Source organism: Mercenaria mercenaria, chromosome 4, assembly GCF_021730395.1.
Source record: "Mercenaria mercenaria strain notata chromosome 4, MADL_Memer_1, whole genome shotgun sequence".
Taxonomy (NCBI): domain Eukaryota; kingdom Metazoa; phylum Mollusca; class Bivalvia; order Venerida; family Veneridae; genus Mercenaria; species Mercenaria mercenaria.
In genome coordinates, this window is record NC_069364.1 from 60684986 (window position 1) to 60705222 (window position 20237).

General features: G+C 33.2%; 1 protein-coding gene across 9 annotated transcripts in view; it reads left to right on the top strand.

The window, feature by feature from the left end:
• Positions 1-1695: 1695 nt before the first annotated feature.
• The window catches only part of LOC128556403 (toll-like receptor Tollo), a 49649-nt gene continuing 31107 nt past the window's right edge, over positions 1696-20237 (top strand). For 3 of the 9 annotated variants that reach the window (XM_053541424.1, XM_053541427.1, XM_053541423.1), the window contains exons 1-2: positions 1757-1886; positions 2613-2693. The gene's annotated coding sequence lies outside the window, so the exon portion shown is untranslated. Of the gene's footprint in view, positions 1887-2016; positions 2255-2612; positions 2694-9590; positions 9677-9881; positions 9967-11043; positions 13830-20237 lie in introns of those variants that run through there. The other 6 variants (XM_053541429.1, XM_053541425.1, XM_053541428.1 and 3 more) reach the window with 4 other exon arrangements.

Genomic DNA, 20237 nt, shown 5'->3' on the forward strand with positions numbered 1-20237 from the left:
ATTTAACATACGTTCAAGTCATATGGATATAACATGCATACAGGATATAAAAAAAATTCTGTATAAGAACTTTATCAAAAAATATTTCAAAAAATAAACTTCTACTTACAGTTTATAGCTGGAAGACCTGGTTTTTGTTAAATCTAGACCTATCACATGTATAATAGTTTCCTTTACTTCACATGTCTATAAAGCTAGAAAGCTGGCCTAGAGAGTAAAATTAACCACATTTTCTGGGATATCTTACATAACTCGGTTAACGAGAGTTCATGTTCTGGGATATTCAACAGATTTATTGTAAACATTTTATGATTGTATAAAATTAGATATTTGTTATAGAGTTAGTAAGGCTTTTTTTTCATACTTTCTTCACATTTTTTTTAAGGTAGTGGATTTTAAATACATGTAGTTCAAAATATCATTACGGCTGCAGATAAGTTTTTAGTTTAATTAGCCCAAATTTAACTGATTACGAACTGGTGCAGAAAAGTGTTTAATAATTAATTAAATATTGCATGTTACACCTGCACAACCTGTGTTTACTTGTGGGGGTTGTGATAAAACAGTGACCTGTAAAATATACAAATATTATATTACTTTTTCTAATGGACCAACGTTGGGCCAACGTTGGGCCAACGATGTTTTCTCTGTGTAAGTCTTTCCCTGTAAATCAATATTGGGCCAATGCAGAGATATATGTGACTAAAATTTAAAGTTGGTTCAACGTTGGCCCAACAGCTGTATTTACAATATTTATTAATCATTGTTGGGCCAACAGTGGCCCAACAACGATTATCCTTTGACGGTTTTCCGTCGTTGGCCCAATGACTTCATGTTTACAGGGTAGAGGTCTCAATTAGAAACAATCAAAACTGTGGTGGAAACTGTGGTCGATTGAAATTACGATTTATCAGTAGTCACGATTTTTCTTTAGCCCTAACAGCTTACCTGTTGTTTTAAATCATAAATAGTAATAAAAAACATAAGAACAGGACATATTTATCAAGAATTTCTGTTGTAAAAAATTTAAACCTCTAGGTAGCAAGGTACACTTAGATGCGAAAATTTTGGGCACGGACGGTCGCAATATTGCCTTTCCCCTATGAGCAAAATTAGGGTGGCTATTTTATAAATTGCGTGTATGTTTTGTGCTTTTAATTAATGGCAAGATCAGGATTCTCATACATGAATAAAGAAAGTTATCAAAGCGAAAGGTATACATCATCCATGAAAAATAGCGTGCCAAAATCATCAATTTTGCACCTTTTGAACAGTCTACAATGATCCCGCTGCAAGAACACTGTCCAGTTTTATTACATTTCTTAATTTAATAGTCCTTACTGAACGTCAGGACATAAACGGAATGGGGGCCCATCCAGCTCGTTTTTTTTTCGGAAAATAACGAAAATGTTCCTGAGTATCAATCAACAAGCACAGAACCCTTCCGTGAATTGAATTTTTCCGCGAAATGGTGTTTCATTGATCATACAAAGCTACCAGCAGTTAGTTTTCCAACTGACATCAGAATTTTACATGTATCGGCTGTATAAATTTTCTAAAGAATTAATAATCATTATCTCTCACCTTAATTTACAGACATCCAAAATCACGATGCTCTCTTTATAACAAATATTGACGGGGGCCAAAATTCGAAAGTGTACCCTGCTACCTCTAACGTTTCAATCGTCTTCATGTAATGGCGGTCGGAGGCGTGACCAATGAAAACGCTTCGTGTAGTAATGTGTTTACCGGTGATCGGCCATTTTCCAGTATGTTGTACACTCGTGTTAAACCTTGGCATTTTTTAACTGCCATAGTTTGAATTTTTCTCAAGAAATCTCGGTAATATATGCATCATAGAAAAGGAAAAATTACAGGCTTTCTATGTATGTATTTTTTTTTTTTATCCGTTGCATTATTATAACATAATTCCCGCCCAACGGATTCCATTGTTATTTACGCAAAGGAGAGGACAGTGCTATCACATTCTTTACCTTTTCTGGTTTGTACTCGTAGGCGGATATCGACAAGTCAAAAAAATATAACGATATTCAACTCTCGAGTACAATTATTTGGACTAATACAGAGGTTATTTTCTTAAATACTGGACAGACATTTCTTATTATTTTACCAAGATAGAACTTACAGGCATTTTTCCATCATTTTTGGAATACCATGCACCAACACCAGTGGAAATGGGAAAATGCTCTCAGAAAGTGTCTAAGGTGGAAATAATCCAAATTACCAAATCTATGTAAAGATATTTTTTGTGTAAAATATTAATGGATTACATTTCAGTAATTGAGCAACACTATAAATGTTGTTGTAATAACTTAAATATAGATATATACAATTTTTCAAAACTATTTTAAAACATCAAACACCCATATAAGGTAATACATTTGGGAATTTCATGTTCAGACTTTAGGGGAAGAAACATACTGTTTTCTTTGGAATTACCTCCTTTCATTGGAGGTAGATTTATAATTGAAAAAGCCCTGATTTTAGTTGTAAATTACCATTAGCATGCTTTTTATGTTATTTGTAAAAAGCAGATAAAGACATTTTCATTTCAAAATGTATATATTTTTGTTATTTGTTTTGTTTTTCAGCTGTGAGTTGTTTCTTTTGAAAAATGACTGCTTGATGATTAAGTTTCAAGCAACTATGAAGTGAGTGGATGTTCTAGAGAGGTAATCATAATTTAGTCTTTTGCAACAGTTTATGTGTATATATCAGTAGTTTTTATGCTTACATTCTAGTATAAAATGTGCGCCCCAAAACCCTAATTAAGAGTGACACCAAACTATTTTACGGAGAAAGACATAAAATGGATTGTTTTCGATGAGTTGACAATGTCGTGACTTCGTTATAAAAGAATACAGCCCTTTTATTATTTTCCTGTTTGTTAAGATCTACAAATGTAATTGTCTGAGAGATGCGAAATTGCGTGAAAAAAATATGTTTAAGAGGCGACTCTTTCTGATGAAAAATAATGATAAAATACTTTTCTTGTTATCTGATTTCCAAACAAAACGTAGGCAAGTATTTGTTTACCTTCAGCAAACTTCAGCAATTTTAACTTCAATTTAAAGCAAAGCAACACATTCCTCCCTACATTTAATGTCATCCAGTTTAGTTTAATGTTTTGTTTGCCTGTCACTAACGTTTATTTGTGATGATAATATGATAGATTGTCAAGACTAAACATAACTTTACCCAACGATATCTTTTGAAATTGTCTTCTCTTATATTTCAACAAGTTAAACAGTTTTTGAGTACAGAGAAATGATATTTTGCCCTTTTGCAAAACAAATACAGTAAGGGGACGATAAATTTTAACACTGTTTTGTGCCCACTGTAACTTAATTTGTACATTTTGCAGTTTGATTAACCTTTTCCTTAAGAAACGTTTTGCATGATTTCTCTTTGAATATAAGACAAAACCTTTCACAACATACAGCAATAATTTCATAACCTTAAGGTCTGTAACATGAACCTTTTAGTTAAAAAAGGTCATAGCTTGCTGCAAACAAATTATGATAGCATATTTTCTATTGTAAATTTAACCAATTTAGGACACGCGGAAGAAATTTTAAGTTTGGTTTTATTTGTTAATGGATGCGGAATTTTAAAAAATGGGTAATGGTAACTGATATTACTGGGAATATAGCTGGGTAAAAGAATACTTATTCCGGTCATTTTCAAAAAAAATTGGACAATTTGATATGTAATACCAATTTTCCGTTTCCAATGATAATTTGATTCTTATATATTACAACTATGCTCTAAGATTGTTTAAATTTCAATAGAAAGTTGTGATTTCTTGAATTGAATCAACGTTACTATGGAAACAGATCCCGTAACCTGTATATCTTAATGTAAAATTAAATTGCGTTGACACTGTTCTATTTAAGTAACAAAGCTTCAGCTTTTTATCTGTATTTTAACACTATCAATGAGAATTGCAAGCACAATGATTTTTCTATAAATATGTCAGACGAAGGGTAGCACAAACATATTACTTACTTTAGAAATACATGTATAATGTTTTGAAACAACATTCATTGAGAAAAATAATTTTATTTAATATTATTCTACTCTACTAAATTACGAAAAAAAGCAAGATATAAAATATTCTAAACATCTCTGTTGCCATGATTACGTTAAACGTTCAGACAAATTGAGTACAATGTAAACCCGCTGTCATACATAGTTGTTGAAAATTCAGAGAAAATGCGTTACCATGGAAACACGAGCCCCGCGACATATCAATTTTAATCTTATATTAGAAAGTTAACGCGGTAATTAGTAAAATTGTCAACTACGCAGACTTCTACGGATACCAGTGAAATCGAAGTGCATAATGGGATACAAGTTTGTGTCACATGTATCTCAAGAAGTATTTGACTTAAAAGTCAAAAAACATTAATGGATTATTCTATAACATGTGAAGTTGCACATCTGGTGTTTTTGTTTGGGATTTCATTCGGCTGGATTTGGAGTTATTTTCCTTGACGAAAAAAATTCTTGTGTTGCATATATTTTAAAAAAAAATCACATAGAATCATGAAATCATGTAGGAATATTATACAGCATGTGGATTTGTACACCTGAGTCTTTTAGTTTTTATTGTAATTTGCAAGACCAGAGTTATGCCCATTGACTTAGTAAAAAGAATTTGTAATAAAAGTGTGTGCTGCATACATGCATGTCTAAATGCACTTAACCTAAAGTCATTAAACATTAGAGGACTGTTTTATAGCAGTAGTTAACCGCATCCCTTCAGACGAACTTGATGACCTTTTTTCCTTTATACTCTATGTAAATGATGCAATCGGATTGGGAGGGAATTTTCAGAATCGTTCTTGCGGAACGCGAACATGCCGATCAGTTTAAAGTTATATGATAGACGGTATAACCTGGGCCTTATAGTCATTAAACAGGACTTATTTAAGCAGACGAAACACAGCCAATAGGGTATGACCTTGTTTTTTGAGGGGCGGCATGTTTATACCTGCTTTTGAAAGGACCGGATGTGAATAAGTTTAGATAGTGGTGGTTTAAAAGAAAAACATGAAGACAAAATATTTTTGCATTAGTTTAATTATACTGTTTTACTACATAATTTTATTACAATCAAATAGGATTTGATAAATATAAATGTATATTACTTAGGATGAACTTAATTCAAATAAATAAAAAAAGCACAATTATCCATCTCATTATTTTCTATAGTATGTTTTTTACAGTATCATCAGTTTAAACATTCAAAAATATACATAATTACAACAAATTACATTGAATATACACCATAAGTGTATTAAACTTTCTCGATACAAACTGGACTAATATCCATAGGGATAGGAAACATAATTAGCCCCAATCACCCGTTTATCAAATACCATTTGATAGTCCTTTCGTTCACTCATTGTGACGAGCTTTGAACTGTCTGTCTCTAGGTATTTTATGAACATTTACAACAGATAGTACAGCATCCTGCCTTTTAGTAACAATCGTCCGCAACACATCAAAATTGACATTTAACATATTTTTACAGCTCAGGGTGATGCCTCGTATTTTACAATGGGTACAATTACCATCCCCATCAGGTTTTTGTAACTCATACCCATAGTTTTTCGGACCACCAGTTATAAATGTCTATATTGAGTTTCCTGGAATCTCATAAGTGAGGTCTCCAAGATAATCGTTTAGTTCTGGTTTTGTTTCACCCTGTTTAGTTGAGAAAATCACTGAGTCTGTGTCAGCGTATAGCGCTCTTGGTCCAAGAGTTTCCAGGTACGAAAATAGTTTAAGGTACATTCTATAGCCAAAATATCGACATTTTAGTGCTTGTCTTTACAACCATTTTACCAATTTTTACTGAGGAATTACATAATTTGATGAATGAAATGCCTATTGAAAATGATTTAGCTCTTCTTTGAAGTATATATCTTGAAAAACAAATGCCAACTTGTACCCGAAAATCCAGACAGAAGACAGAAAAAAAAATAGGTGGTCATATTTTTTCAAAATCGACAGCTGCTACATTCAAGCATTATTCTGCCTAAAATTGTGACCAAAACGTACCTAGATAATATATCTACTTCCTGCAAGCAATCAATTTTCAAATAAATTTGATGAAAATGCCTTTTAGAGTCGATAATTTCAGATAATTTTTATTTTATCTTTTTTTTTCATGCAGACATCATAATTTCACAATTAATTTGAGATAAACATGCGTATCTATGACAAAAATCCATAATATCATTATAAGGGCAATACATATAAAAGTCAGATGTGTCAATTTTATTTTTAGAAACGGTTGCAGTCACAAAGTAATTGACAGAATAAAATGTAAATTTCAGCATATTTTTTTCACACAAAAATGTGTAAGTGCGTAGAAATGTGATCAGGCTGAGCACATGGTCTTATGGATTTCATAATTTTCGGCGCTTAACGTGAAAACAGTTAAAGCACAGGATTCACAAACATTAAATTTGTGCTTAAATCTATATGCGATACATTATGCATATAATTATAATTCACGATAATATCGCATATGGAAGTAACTGAAAAAAATTTAGACTATTTCCTTCGGAAGTTTACATGACTGTCCTGTCAAAAGGCCTCCCTCGTGTTTACATATTTTGACAGATCGACTTGTTCTGGGACTAGGAACGATGGTAAGTGCAAAGTTATATAGATTTATATAAATTAATTATTTTTGCAACGAGTTCAAAGTAAGGTTGATAATCAGTCGACTCTATTTCAAGATTTGAGAATGATTTGCCTATTTTTAGGCGGAGAACATAGCATATATGCATGCTTGTATCACTGCCACCATTGATTATCATTAGATCCACTGGCAGATCTACAACAAATCATTCTCAGATCTTGAAACAGAGTCGATGCAGGATTAACGCATTGTTTCATAGATAGTGAATCGATCAGAATAGACAGAATAGATCATTGTCATAGAAAAAAACGTTGATGTACTTTTTACATTCGAATTGACATAATTTCAACATAGACACTGCATTTATGCCATAAAACATGTCTGATTGGACGCGCTGAATCATCCGGTAAAACCATCAATATTTCTAAAGTAACATTAATTAGAATCAAGGTCTACTGTGCATTTAATCCGTCATGTGTTTGTTTCAGATGAATGAATACCTGCACCACGGAAACAATGTCATTTGCAAACCTTTTGAACCTGTGCTGGGCGTTCACATTGACATTTCTTGTTCAACAGGAATACATGATGTCGACCAACAGTACAGCTAGGTTAATGTCAATATTCTATATATATTCTACAATAATTTCGTAAAAAAAATGCACAATGTCTATAAGTAAGCCAAAGAAAGGACACATCTGCATAGCTGACAAGGTCAGGGGTCTGAATGAAGCATGATCATGCACCAAAATATCAACAAATTTATACATTTATACAATGGAATGAAATAACGTACAGTAGACCTATATTACAGCAAGATGTGATTAATAAATAGTATCATAATTATTTATTTTACATGGCATGCATGAATTGTTCAACTTCATAAATCAACTGTGCTGTAGACCTACAGAATCAGCATAAAGAAATGAAGCTACATGAGTAGTTTTAAGATACATAAGTCCTAAATCCACACTTGTCAAGATTCCATATATAATGCTGATTTCCTTATTTGGGTGGTTTTCAAAATAATGAAGCTTTTTCTTCTTTTTCACCTTACTTTAATTCAGTTCAGTTTTAGAATGTGTTTTGGGGCAAATCATATCCAGATCAATGTATTCAAGAAATGTGTACAATTTCAGATGAATGGCTCAAGCATTTTTAAAGTTATGTTAAATTATATAGCTAATTTTGTCCCCTCTGCACCAAAAGTGTGACATTTTGCATAAAGGATAGTTTTCAACTGTGTTTTACTTTTTCAAACCAAACTTAATTGTCACAGCTTTGGCTTTTCTTAAGTAATCTAAACTCTGCATATTTAAAACAAAATACTTCTTTTCATTAACTACATTTTATTTTTACCAATAGTTCATGTCTTGTGATGGAAGCCCCTTCGTAAAAAAATAGTGATAAATTTAAAAGTTGAACACTACAATTTCATAACCCCATTACTTTTCTTGTGATTTTATTGTTTTATAAATCAACTTTCTCAGAATCTTCATATATGTCTATACACCCAAAAATATCCCTTGTAAGTATTCTTTAAATAAAATGGGTTTTTACTTTATTTCCCTTTAAATGGAAGTTACAATGGATACAAAAGCAGCTTTCAGCTTCACATATTAAGCCAAAGTGATGTCCCCTGTGCACCCTTTTTTGACATTCATCAATTATCATAGCATTTAGGCTATACTGTAATATGTTGTGGCAGTTCTATATTCATAGCAGTGTGTAAGTTAAATGCAGGCATTACTTGATAATTTTTAAAGCATTATATAAGAATCCCAGGACAATTTAAATTTTAATTTTTGCATTTTTCTCAAGTTGGCAATTTTCAGGTTTAAAAGGGGAAACATCAATTTTAATTAAAGGTTATCTGTAGACATATGTAAATATTTAGTAGCAAGTATTGTGTAGTTGAAAGAATTTTACTTCCTATGAACATATTCCATGAATATAAATTTTGCTGCCATTTGTCCCCTGTTCATCTTCTTAAAATCAGTAGCATTATGAAGTATGTATGAATTTTACCATTTCATTTTACCATGCATGGCATTTTTGTCATTTTTCTACTCTGAATAAGCAGTGCATGTAAACTAAATGATTTCAATGTGGTAGTTGTTTTTAAAGTCACTTATTTTTCATTTAAAGCATTACATGCTGCTGAATTGTCATGTTTGTGTTGTGAAAATTGTCAGTTTTGTAGTTATTTGTGGAATAAAGCTAGTTGTTCAATAGACTTTTGTCTTAGGATGTCACTATTAATCTTGTTTGAATAGAAAAAACTAATAAAACTTAATGAATATTACACTGATTTTTAGTATGTGTCCCCTTTGCATCTCTTAAATAACTCAATTTTGAGTTGACAATTTTAGAAATTACAATCACCAGACATTTTTGAAATTTGGAATGTGGTTTATAAACCTGCAAAATGTGAGAAAAAATAGGTTTTATAATAATATGTTAATTATTTTTCATTCAGCAACAACTTTTCTAGGTAAAATTTTATTTTTATGTCAGATTTGTGCAGAAAGGGTGATTTTAAAAACCAAAGTCCACAAACATTTATGAAATAAGTTTCAAACTGTACACAAACACCTATTCATATATGTTGAAAAAAATTACTGTTATACATATTTCCTTGTCATAAAACACTTCAATATTTATCACCCATCTTACTGGAAATTTTCTGAACTTATGAACTGAAGGCTGTTCAAAATATTATCTGATTGGTATTTCTCAACACTTTCCCAAAGTTGTATATTTCCTTGAAATTTGAATTATTTGCTATGATAAAAAATAGGTGACCACCAAAAGAAATAGTTTTGAATTTCCAACCCCTATGTCACACTTTTGCTTTATTATTTTGAAAACCACCAATATGTTTCCTCATAGTTTTTTATACTTATTTCAGATGAAGATATAAATTTATTCAAAGAAATAATGGGACAATGAATGCTAAAATTGCCAAGAAAAAGATTTATACACCATTTTATACAGGTAGGTGTTTAAAAGTGTTTTGAAAATAGATATGGCATTCAGCACTTATTTTACAAACTATAATAACTGATTTAGAATTATGTGCAAATGTTTTAAATTGTTTTTAATGTGAAGTGTCAGCAATGGAAATTTATAGAAAAATCACAGGTAATTGTGAAAGGAAAATTTATGTATATATAAATGTACATGTTGGGCTTTTTTTTAGTTACAGTATGATATGGTGAACAAAAAGCCCTCAATGCAGCCAGTTCTGGAGCTTTGGCTAGACTATGAACAGTAAACATCAAAAGGTACAGGATAGTTTAGAGCTGCATTTATTAAATTCTTTTATGTAATTACTATTTATCAGTTCAAATGAAACTTGGTACATGAGCATGAAGTGGACAGGCACATATTGTCAGGACTATCAAATTTGATTATTTGTTTCTTCAGTTATTATGTCAGTTTCTTTTTCAAATTGTCATATAGCTTCCTTCATACCTTTTGCATTAAAACTCTCTTTCTTGTGGTTCAAAAAAAAACAAACAAAAAAAACTCTCTTTCTGCAGATTCCATCATATTCAAATGGACCATGGTATACTTCATGACCAAGCAGCAGAATTATACACATACTATAGTGGATTTTACATCTGATGACTTTTTTCTATGGTCCTTTTAGAATCTTGAATTAAATGAAACAGTTACAGTTTCTTTTCTTTTGTTCTTTATAAACTCAGCTCCTCCCCCACTTTCTATCTAATACCCTTGAAACTTGTGATACACTTTTACCTTAAATGTAAAGGCCTTTATCTATTTTAGCCTAACATCTAAATTTGGAGTGTTATGCCCCTTTTTATATTATAAGAATTACATTTCATCTCCTCCTACAGTTTTCATACTGCGTCATAGTGCAAAAGTAAGTTGATATGAAATTATCAGCATGAAGTTGGCATGCACATATTGCAAGATTTCATTTCAGGTTACTTTTTATTGAGTGATGTCCTCTAATATCACAAATACACTTGTACATTGTATATGCCTACTCACAGTTTCAAACAATTTAATAATATAAGAAATTTAGTATACAGTATTGACATGAAGTGATCATGTGCCTATATATAGTGTTAATTGCAAATGGAGATGCATGAAGACATACAGACAAATATATATCATCTGTTAGAATTGAAAGCTGTATTTCTTAGTCTTTATTACTTGACTGTGTACAAGGTACTGTTTTTCCACTTCTTAATGACATTTTCTTGATAATGTCTATCAGACTGATAATATTATAATTGAAAGATTTTGCATTCTAAAATTTTGTGTTTTTATGAACATATAAAACATGTAAAGTTTATACTAGTGTAAAATGGCTATTTTTTCCATTTCAGATGATCATCTGAAGGGCCACAATTGTTTAAAGCACTGGTAAACAAAAACTGAACTATTTGATGGATCATACATGTGCAGAATGTACTACCATATTTCCAGAATCAGAGAAATAGAAATATCAAGTATAAGAGAGAAAGAAAAGTATGCATCATGTAATTTATGAAGAACTGTCTAAGAATAATTTGCAAAATACATTGAAATCTAACAATTGCTAATTGCATAATGCATATGGAATTTAAGAAAGGTGTACTCTTCTGGAAAATATGTGTCCAGTTCAACATTTCTTTTTCAATTTTGTGAGCGTAATTCTACATAAAAATTGTAACATGGCTACAGGGATAATACAAAAGGTTTAATCGTATTTCCAAATACATTAGGGGAATCAGAGAAAAAATATCAAGATTAGGGAAAAAGAAATAATTGTGATGAATGAAGAACTTGCTTTTTATTAATTTACAAAATACTTTTTAGCCTCACATTATGAATATTATGAATATGGAAGTTAAAAGTTTGGACTTTGATTAATCTTCAACTTCTCTGAGCATAGTTCTACATAAAAATTGCAACTTTATAAAAAGTCTTGTAGAAAAAGTGTAAGACTTTCATACATGTTTTATAGAAAATGTTTCTGGATGTTTCAATGTAAGTTTGCTAGACCCAGACCATTAGCTCCTAAGTCAAGGTTACACTTAGATGTCAAATGTTAAAATGGTCTGTTTCTGTCTGGTCAATAACTGCCATACATAAAGGGATTTTGGAATTACTCGGCATAAATGTTCACCATAAAGAGACAACATGTTATGTGCAAGACTCAAACCCTTGCTCCAAGGTCAAGGTCACTCTTAGAGATCAAAGGTTAATAGAGTCTTTTTCGTGTCTGGTCAATAACTCCGCGATCCATGAAGGGACTTTTAGATGACTTGGCATAAATGTTCACCATAATGAAACGAGGTGTCATGCCCAAGACCAAGACCCCTAGCTCGAAGGTCACATTTAGAGGCCAAAGGTCAGATACAAAAATGACTTTGTCCGGAGCATTTCTTGTTCATGCATGGAGGGATTTTGATGTACAAAAAATGTTCATCGTCTTGAGATGGTGTGTCATGAGTAAGAACCAGGCCCCTAATCCTTTGCTGTTACTGTAAATAGCTATTACTGTAAAGTTCTTTTCTATTAACCCTTATTATGCTGAACATGATTTATTCTGTCTTTGCGACCAGTGTAGATCATGATCGGGGCCTCCGTGGCCAAGTGGTTAAGGTCACTGACTTCAAATCACTTGCCTTTCATCGATGTGGGTTCGAGCCTCACTCGGGGCGTTGAAGTGAGGAAGCCATCCAGCTGGCTTACGGAAGGTCGGTGGTTCTATCCAGGTGACCGCTCGTGATGAAATAATGCACGGAGGGACATCTGGGGTCTTCCTCCACCATTTAAGCTGGAAAGTGGCCATATGACCTATCATGTGTCGGTGCGACGTTAAATCCAAACAAACAAACAATGATCATGATCAGCCTGTACATTCATGCAGTCTGATGATGATCAGCACTGTTCGCCATTCAATCAGTATATTTTTGGTAAGCATCCCTTTTAACAGTTAATGATACTGTCCAAATTGAAAAATGGACAAGTTCATTATAGAAATTCAGCAGGGTAAGTTTTAATATTAGCCCTAGGAGAAAATTGGGACTACTTTTCTGTAGTACAACACGCATGTTACATCCAATTTTTGATGTATTTTGACCTTAGGCTACCTGATAAGTATTTTGTGTTGACTTAGATTTTAACTTCTCTTTGTTGTCACTATAAACAATATATATATGATAACTTTTTATAATTGACCGTAGGGAAAAGTCAAGACCATTTTTCTGTGTTACTTTCAAATTTTAGGTGTATTTTAAGGTACCTCTTCCTGGTAAGTATTTGTTGTGGACTTAAAAAATCAAAACTTACTTCCCTTTTTTGCTACTATATAAAACGATTATTCTAGAAACGTTTTATCCTGGTTGTTAGAATTGGATATGTCATTGTTTTGGCTTTCTGTCTACCAAACAGAAAATGTTTTATTATATCATCTACCTGACGAGCATATATTTAACATCCTGGCACTCTTGTTTTATTTTGTTCATGCCAAGATGCAGTCTTGGCATACTGTTTGTATGATGAAAATGTCCTTAGGCAGGGGACGTTGCTAACTCTGTTACAAATTGTTGTTGTTGTTTTTTCTGGAGTTGTTGCCCTATTTGATCTTGAGCTAATACATCACATCGTGAACTCGTGAACTTAAGTCGAACAGATCCATCTAACTGAATTGAAACTAGGTATACATCAGAAGCATGAAATGAATATTTATGTACATGTTGCCCTGACTTTTATGATCGATTATTTTGTCTGGAGTTATGGCCCTTCTTTAACGACGATTGGCAACTACATTGTAGTTTCCTTCTCTTCATTTCAAATAAAACATGTTAAGCATCATAAACATTATGTAGACATGCGCATTTGTTTTGTGTTCAGTTGTTTAACTTAAATATAGTTTCCTTAATAACATTGTTGACCCGTCGTTATTATAAATTATTGAATGAAACATTTTGTCGACATCATTCTAGTTCGCTTTGCAACCTCCGTGAAGGAATATTGTCAAACTATACCGATAAGGGGAAGAGTTTGCTTCCTTTTGTAGCACAACTTTCTATGCATAATTGTGTCTTGCTCATATACATAACACTTTTATTTGTGTGAACATGTATGAATTTGTTATACTGCAAAATAAAACAGTCATCATTGATTACTTTACTTGCCGTCCCTTTCATTCTTTTTATCGTAAATAGCACAGTCATACACAGAAGATGCTGTATACTAAATATATTTTCTCAAAATTCAGACCAAAAAATCTATCAGATGCCACCATTACATAACTATATTTCAAACTTTTGCATGGGGAGAACACCCTGACTCCTACTCACGCTGGGAGCTATGTGTCTCGCTGGTGACACATTCTTTCTAAACTGTTGCCTCGCTGCATCAAATAAAGGTATTTCTGGAACCAGACTAGACAGAGAAGCCGTTGACAATAATTGTCAGAAGAAATCTTACCTACATTAAAGATCCAACATAAATTGTGCTACTTAATGTTAATTGGCATTCATCCGAGTTTCTGATATTGTCAATTTGCAGGTAGAAAAATGGTTAGAAATTGTCAAACCTGATTCCCAGGCTAGATCATCACCTGCCCTTAAGTATGATAAAGGCCTTTAAGGTCGATGTCGGAAGAGGGATCTAGCAAAGTTTTAGCTACATTTAAACTTATCAACGACCTCGGCAGAGATAATGAAGTTGTTCTGTTGTCAGGCTTAAGATGCAGGCATACTTTAACTCCAAAACGACGGCCGTTTTTGTACAATAAAACTCCATTAGGTTTGAATGAATAGTTCAAATGGTTATGGATTTTGTACAGTAATCATTTCTGCGTACAGACTGAAGTATTACCGTAAGTGGATTCATAGTGGAGGTCGGGGGGGGATCCCGCCCCTAAAATCGCCGGAGCATAGGTAATTTGTCTTATGTTCTGGGTAAAATAAATGCAAAATATACATTTTTCTCGCTCGCTACGCATGGGTTTTAATTTGTCTTTTATTCTGACTGAAGAATATGAAATTTGCATTTTTTCTCGCTCGCTACGCTCGCGCTAATAATTAATCTTTTGTTCCGGCTGAAAAATATGCATATTTTTTCTCGCTTGCTACGCTCGAAAACTTAATTTGTCTTCTGTTCTGGGTTAAACATAAAAAATGCATTTTTATCTCTATCACACAGGTAATTTGTCTTACTTGTTTGTTTTTATTTTATTTTATTTTTATTGATAAAAAAAAATGTATTTTTTTCTCGCTCGCTATGCTGGCACATTTAAATCTGACAGTTTGCATGAGCTCCGAAAAAAAAACTTTTTATTTTAGTCCTAGGTAAACCCTCCCCATGAAAATCCTCATAAAACGGGCTAAGAAATTCCAAGATACTCGAGCAAGAATAAGTCTGACAATTCATAAGACGTGACTATAATTAGCTTGTTCTTTGTCTTGATTTTGTCACAAAACCTGTCCTTTGTCAATAACAAATAAAGTACCCCAGAACGCCCAGAATGCACCAAATGGATCCATTATTTTCATAGTTTTCCGGGGAATCATGCCCCCGGACCCCCCCTATTTGCTCTAGTCTTCAAATATTTTACGCCCTCTCTTACACCAAATACTGTATCCGCCCCTGAGGTAGTCAAATTATTTAAAAACCGTAATGGATGTAAGAAGCTTTTTACAAAGTTTGGAACGATAACGCTTTTATCATATTAAGTAGACCGTTTGAAAAAAATGTTGGATAGTTCAATAAATCAGATAATCTAGATTTCATTTCAGGTTGTAGAATATTTTCAAAAAAAAAAATATTGATTATTCTTCGAATTCTTTTTGACTGTACTATAAGAATAGTGTTATTGTATCTATAGAATCTGCCGAGAATGATAATTGGGATAAAGAACTCTCCCTTCAGGTAAACGGCGTGAAGAACTATCCTTTATTATATTTGGCGGGAATCGGGCACGTTTTCACCGTGCAATATTAGTATTTATAGTAACAAAAAAGTAGTCCGTCATGTCAACAAAGCACGATGAAAACAATCGTCTGAGGCATTTTAAAGTATATTTTCAATCGTAAATTGTCAGCCTTTTAGAAAGTTTGGATAATTTAAAGGGTGACAGGAATTAGATACATGTCTTGTCTGTCTGTTAATACATTTTAAATGGACTCCGCATGTATTTTGAAGCAACCCTTGATTTTGAAAAAAAACATGATCAATTTTGTTATCAAAGTCGTCGTCGTACGACTTATGAAAGAGTCGTAGTCGTAGTTTGATTATCTAGTCGTATACTTCGTTCCAAGATGAATCTATTGGTGTATACTTTTTATGACTTTTGTCCAGTAACAAACCCGCCAATCTAAATTATTTAGACCCACTAATTTTCCGATAGAATGAACCTTAAGACGTGCCTGTGCAGTCGTGTACGCAGCAATAACCACATTTGTTTTTAGATAAGTATCAACAAAATCCTCTTTGTATTTCCAACGCATTTCAACAAATTTGTCAGAAACATAATTTACACACGTCACTTCTTCACAGTCAGACGTCAGTTTGTCGAAATAAAGTGAAGGGTCTTCTATCAAGTCAACCTGAGGCATGTTTGACCTTTGACCAAATTTCCCCCAAAAGGAAATCAACGTAAGCTTGGCTAATGCTCTTAAACCAGGGTTTTTCTTTATCTTTTCATAGTCAAGAAGAATACCCTCTTTCTGATAGTACATGTTTATGTATTTTCTTTTCTGTTGTTCTGTATGACACCACTTTGGCCATCCGCTAGCTTCCTGCTTTATTTTTAAGAAAGTATTTACATATTGTGTAAATATGCCACCTGTCTTTGTGATCGAATCATACTGGGATATTTTGTCAAAATGCCACACTTATAGACCTTTGCTATTTTATACCCCTTTTGTATAGCTTTTTGGACCTCATCAGTCACCCAAGTGCCAATGAAAGAACGTTCTGTGTCATTATGTCAACAAGGGTTTTGTTCCTTTGTCTCTGCACACGCCCTGCAAAGATGAAACAAAAGTTTTCCATTGCATTTACATGGTAAAACCGGATGGAAAAGTCTTTTTGGAGGTACAACTTTACATTTAATAAGACCTTCATATTTACCTAACTCTTCAAAGTTTTCTGTGATAATATTTGGATGACCTAACGGGATTTTCCCGGTCTTATTTACCCAAGGATAGAAAGAAGTGACGTCATAGTAATCTATTGTTTCGTCTGTGGAAGCTTCTTTGTACAATGTAAATGCTTCTGTTCGACCTCCATAAAATGCGTCACGCGGTTCCAACGGAGAAATATGTCAAGACTTTCAATAAATGACCTCATTTTGCTATCATTGGAAAACTGTTTATCCAATTCTAATTCCCAAATGCAATTGTAGGTATAGCCATTATTCTCAAGATATTTTTGTTTTTCTATGGTTTTATCATACAACTTTCCCATTGTCAACTGGTTAACCGGATTGACTGTAAACCTAGAATATTTAGCGGTATTTCCATGCCAAAAATCTCAATGAAATTCTAGTACAATTTTCTCCCCATTTACAGATTAATAGTAACCATCTACCCTGTATGGACCTATGACCTTTTCTCCGCCATTTCGAGCATGTTGAATTTTGTGTCCTTCAATGTGAGATATATATTTTACCCACTGTAAAGCTTTCATAGACTGTTTTTGTTCAGGATTATACCCTTGACGTGGGATAAGACCAATAGTTTCAGATTCTAAAAAATTGGTTCTAAACACCAGGTTACAAGCGGAAGCGATGGTGATACACTGTTCAAAGGGGTCAATGTCAGTTGTATCCATGAAATATTCACGGAATCTCTAGCAACATCGTCTCAAGATGTCAGTGTCTGATTTACAATAGTCCAATAACTGTTCTTGGAAGTTAAATGTGTCGTTTTTATGTTTTGAATACCATTTCAAGAACGTTTGTCTGTCGTCTGGTTTCATTCCATCTGGATTATAGAATGAAAGGTCTGGTAGACCGTCGAGAACAACCTGCTGGTTTTCTTTCTTGTTGAATAAATGAGGAAAGTATCCCTTCTTCAGTTCATCAAAGCCGAACATTGCTGGCAATTTAGAAAGTGCCATGGGGAGAAAGTTTATAGAGTCGATCATTTTGATTTTGCAACTTGGTACCGTAAGGCACATGATTGTTGCCCCATTGGGTATCACTTTTGGTACTATTGCATTTGCATACAAATACTGGAGTATGGGATACGAATCGTACCCTTGGTAGTTATGGCATAATACAGTAGAGTTGTAATTCTCTTCTGAAAACAACCAATGACAGAAATCGTTCGAAGTGTTGTCACCACCAAAGATATACTCCCTTTTACCGCAATTCTCACAAGAAAATTCTTTGTCCATACAAATTGTACATACTTTCTGCGCAACACACAAATTCGGTTTATGCTCATAGCAGCCGCAACTAGACTTTAAACAGTTTTGGCATTTTCCGTAAACGTCTGGCGAATAACCCTTGTCACATTGTAACAAGTCGTCTTGGGTGCATTCAAAATCGAAAAATATGAATGTTTTTGGATTTTCAACTTTGTTAATCATCTCTTCTTCAATAGACATTGGTTCTTCCTGATAGTCTGTGGTCTCCGGTATCATGTAACATTTATGTGTTTCCGGGAAGAAACCTTTGCACATATTACAATAGGTTTGTCCACATATATGCCTCTTGTCTACTTTCTTGTTTACAGTCTTTCCACACTCGGTACACCGGTAGATAGCAGAACACGTTGAATTTCTTTTATCTGTAAGTCTTTTGTGTTGATCATAGCACTCTTGACCACGGAAGAATCGTCGACATGTTTCGCATTCTATCCAGTTCTCTTTCATTTGATCATGTACTTTGCGGCACGCATAGCAAACAGAGTTGCATTTATGATCTTCTTTGTGATCATAACTTGTCACACTGGGTACAATAGTAGTTTCTGGATACGAATGCCGGCATACTAGTGATCACATCATAATGATGATCATGATAATACAAGTATGTCTTTTTTTCTGCCTCTGGACCTTTGAAGATAATCGCATTGAAATGTTCTTTGGATACCACATATATCTGGTACTCTGTCATAAATGATTGAAATATTTTTATCTCTGCTATTCCACATTGTGTAGGAGGAACAGCTGCATCGTTATGAAGTTTTTCAGCCAGTCGTCTTTGTATCTCACAACCTTGACCAATACTGTTCCATTTTTCATGACCATCTATCCTTGCTTTTGCAGTAATAATGGCTCGGGCGCAACTTAAATTGTCCCGATTTTGAATACGAATTATGCACTTTTAACCCGATAAAAGTTTATCCATTTCAACAAATTTACACCTCTTTCTAGTTCCTCCTTTGGGCATGTCAACGTGTGTGATTTCTAACATCAAGCCTGAATCAATGGCAAAATCTTTGTTTGATAGAAGTACCCGTAGTACACGTCGATTTGTGGGAATATTGACCGACGTGAGAAAAATATTGAGAAATATAGAGACCTATACCACATTGTAGATTGAAGTGAGTTATCGTAATTTCCCATGTATCTCTTTCCAGACACGCGACTGGAAAAAGTTATGACGTCATAAATATAGCGGTTAAATAGAAAATAAGAACGGCAGAAAATGTATGTCTGCTGAATAATTACAGGTGACAACGTCTTTGAAAGCTATGTTGTGATTGTAAAACTGATATATTTAGTGAAGGTAATGCTCATTCAAGCAGATAAAACACTTTTATGAAAAATAAGATGGAATTAACTATGCTTAAAATGAAAAATATCCATAAATATCAGAAAATGACGAAAATGACTAAATAACGACATTAAGTGAGCAAATTTCTGTTAAATGGCACAGTATGCTCGATTAAAAATAGGAAAAGTCTAATACTCTATCACTTCCATAGTCAGATAACATAATTATATATATCTATATACCCTTGTTATCTGTATGAGTGTGTCAGATCGGCTTAACGCCCCGACAATGTGATCAGAACGCAAAATCAATAGAAAAAAAAATCTGTTACATAATGCAATTTTAAAACCTAAACTATTTTAGAGTGCAGATTCTCCTATTAAAATTGATGAATCCAGTAAATACATACTTCCCCGTAAACCTAAGTTAAAGAAATCTACGAAAGGAATCATCAGAAGATTTCTCTATGTACGTTTTAGTCCAGCATACTAGGTGGTCTATTATGTCATCGTCGTTTAACGCCTACAGTATATTTCCGTTTTACATAAGGAAATTTATAGTAGTTAAACCTACACCTTGAGTCCTTCTAATAAACAGGATTTGGCCTCTAATCACATCCCTGAAGTTTGTATTTTCAAAGTTCGCATAGATGATCAGCAAGATTATGATGGATTCCTTAATTGCATATACACTCACATTAAGCTCGTTTCATAGATAATTTAACCCTTTAACATGTACCAACACTAATTTTTTTTATCGTATAACTTCATGCCTAACTGACATTTTATCCCGCGTGAAACGATATTGCGACAAAGTATATGCAAACTCTGAAAAAGAACATTCCTAGAAAATCAAAAT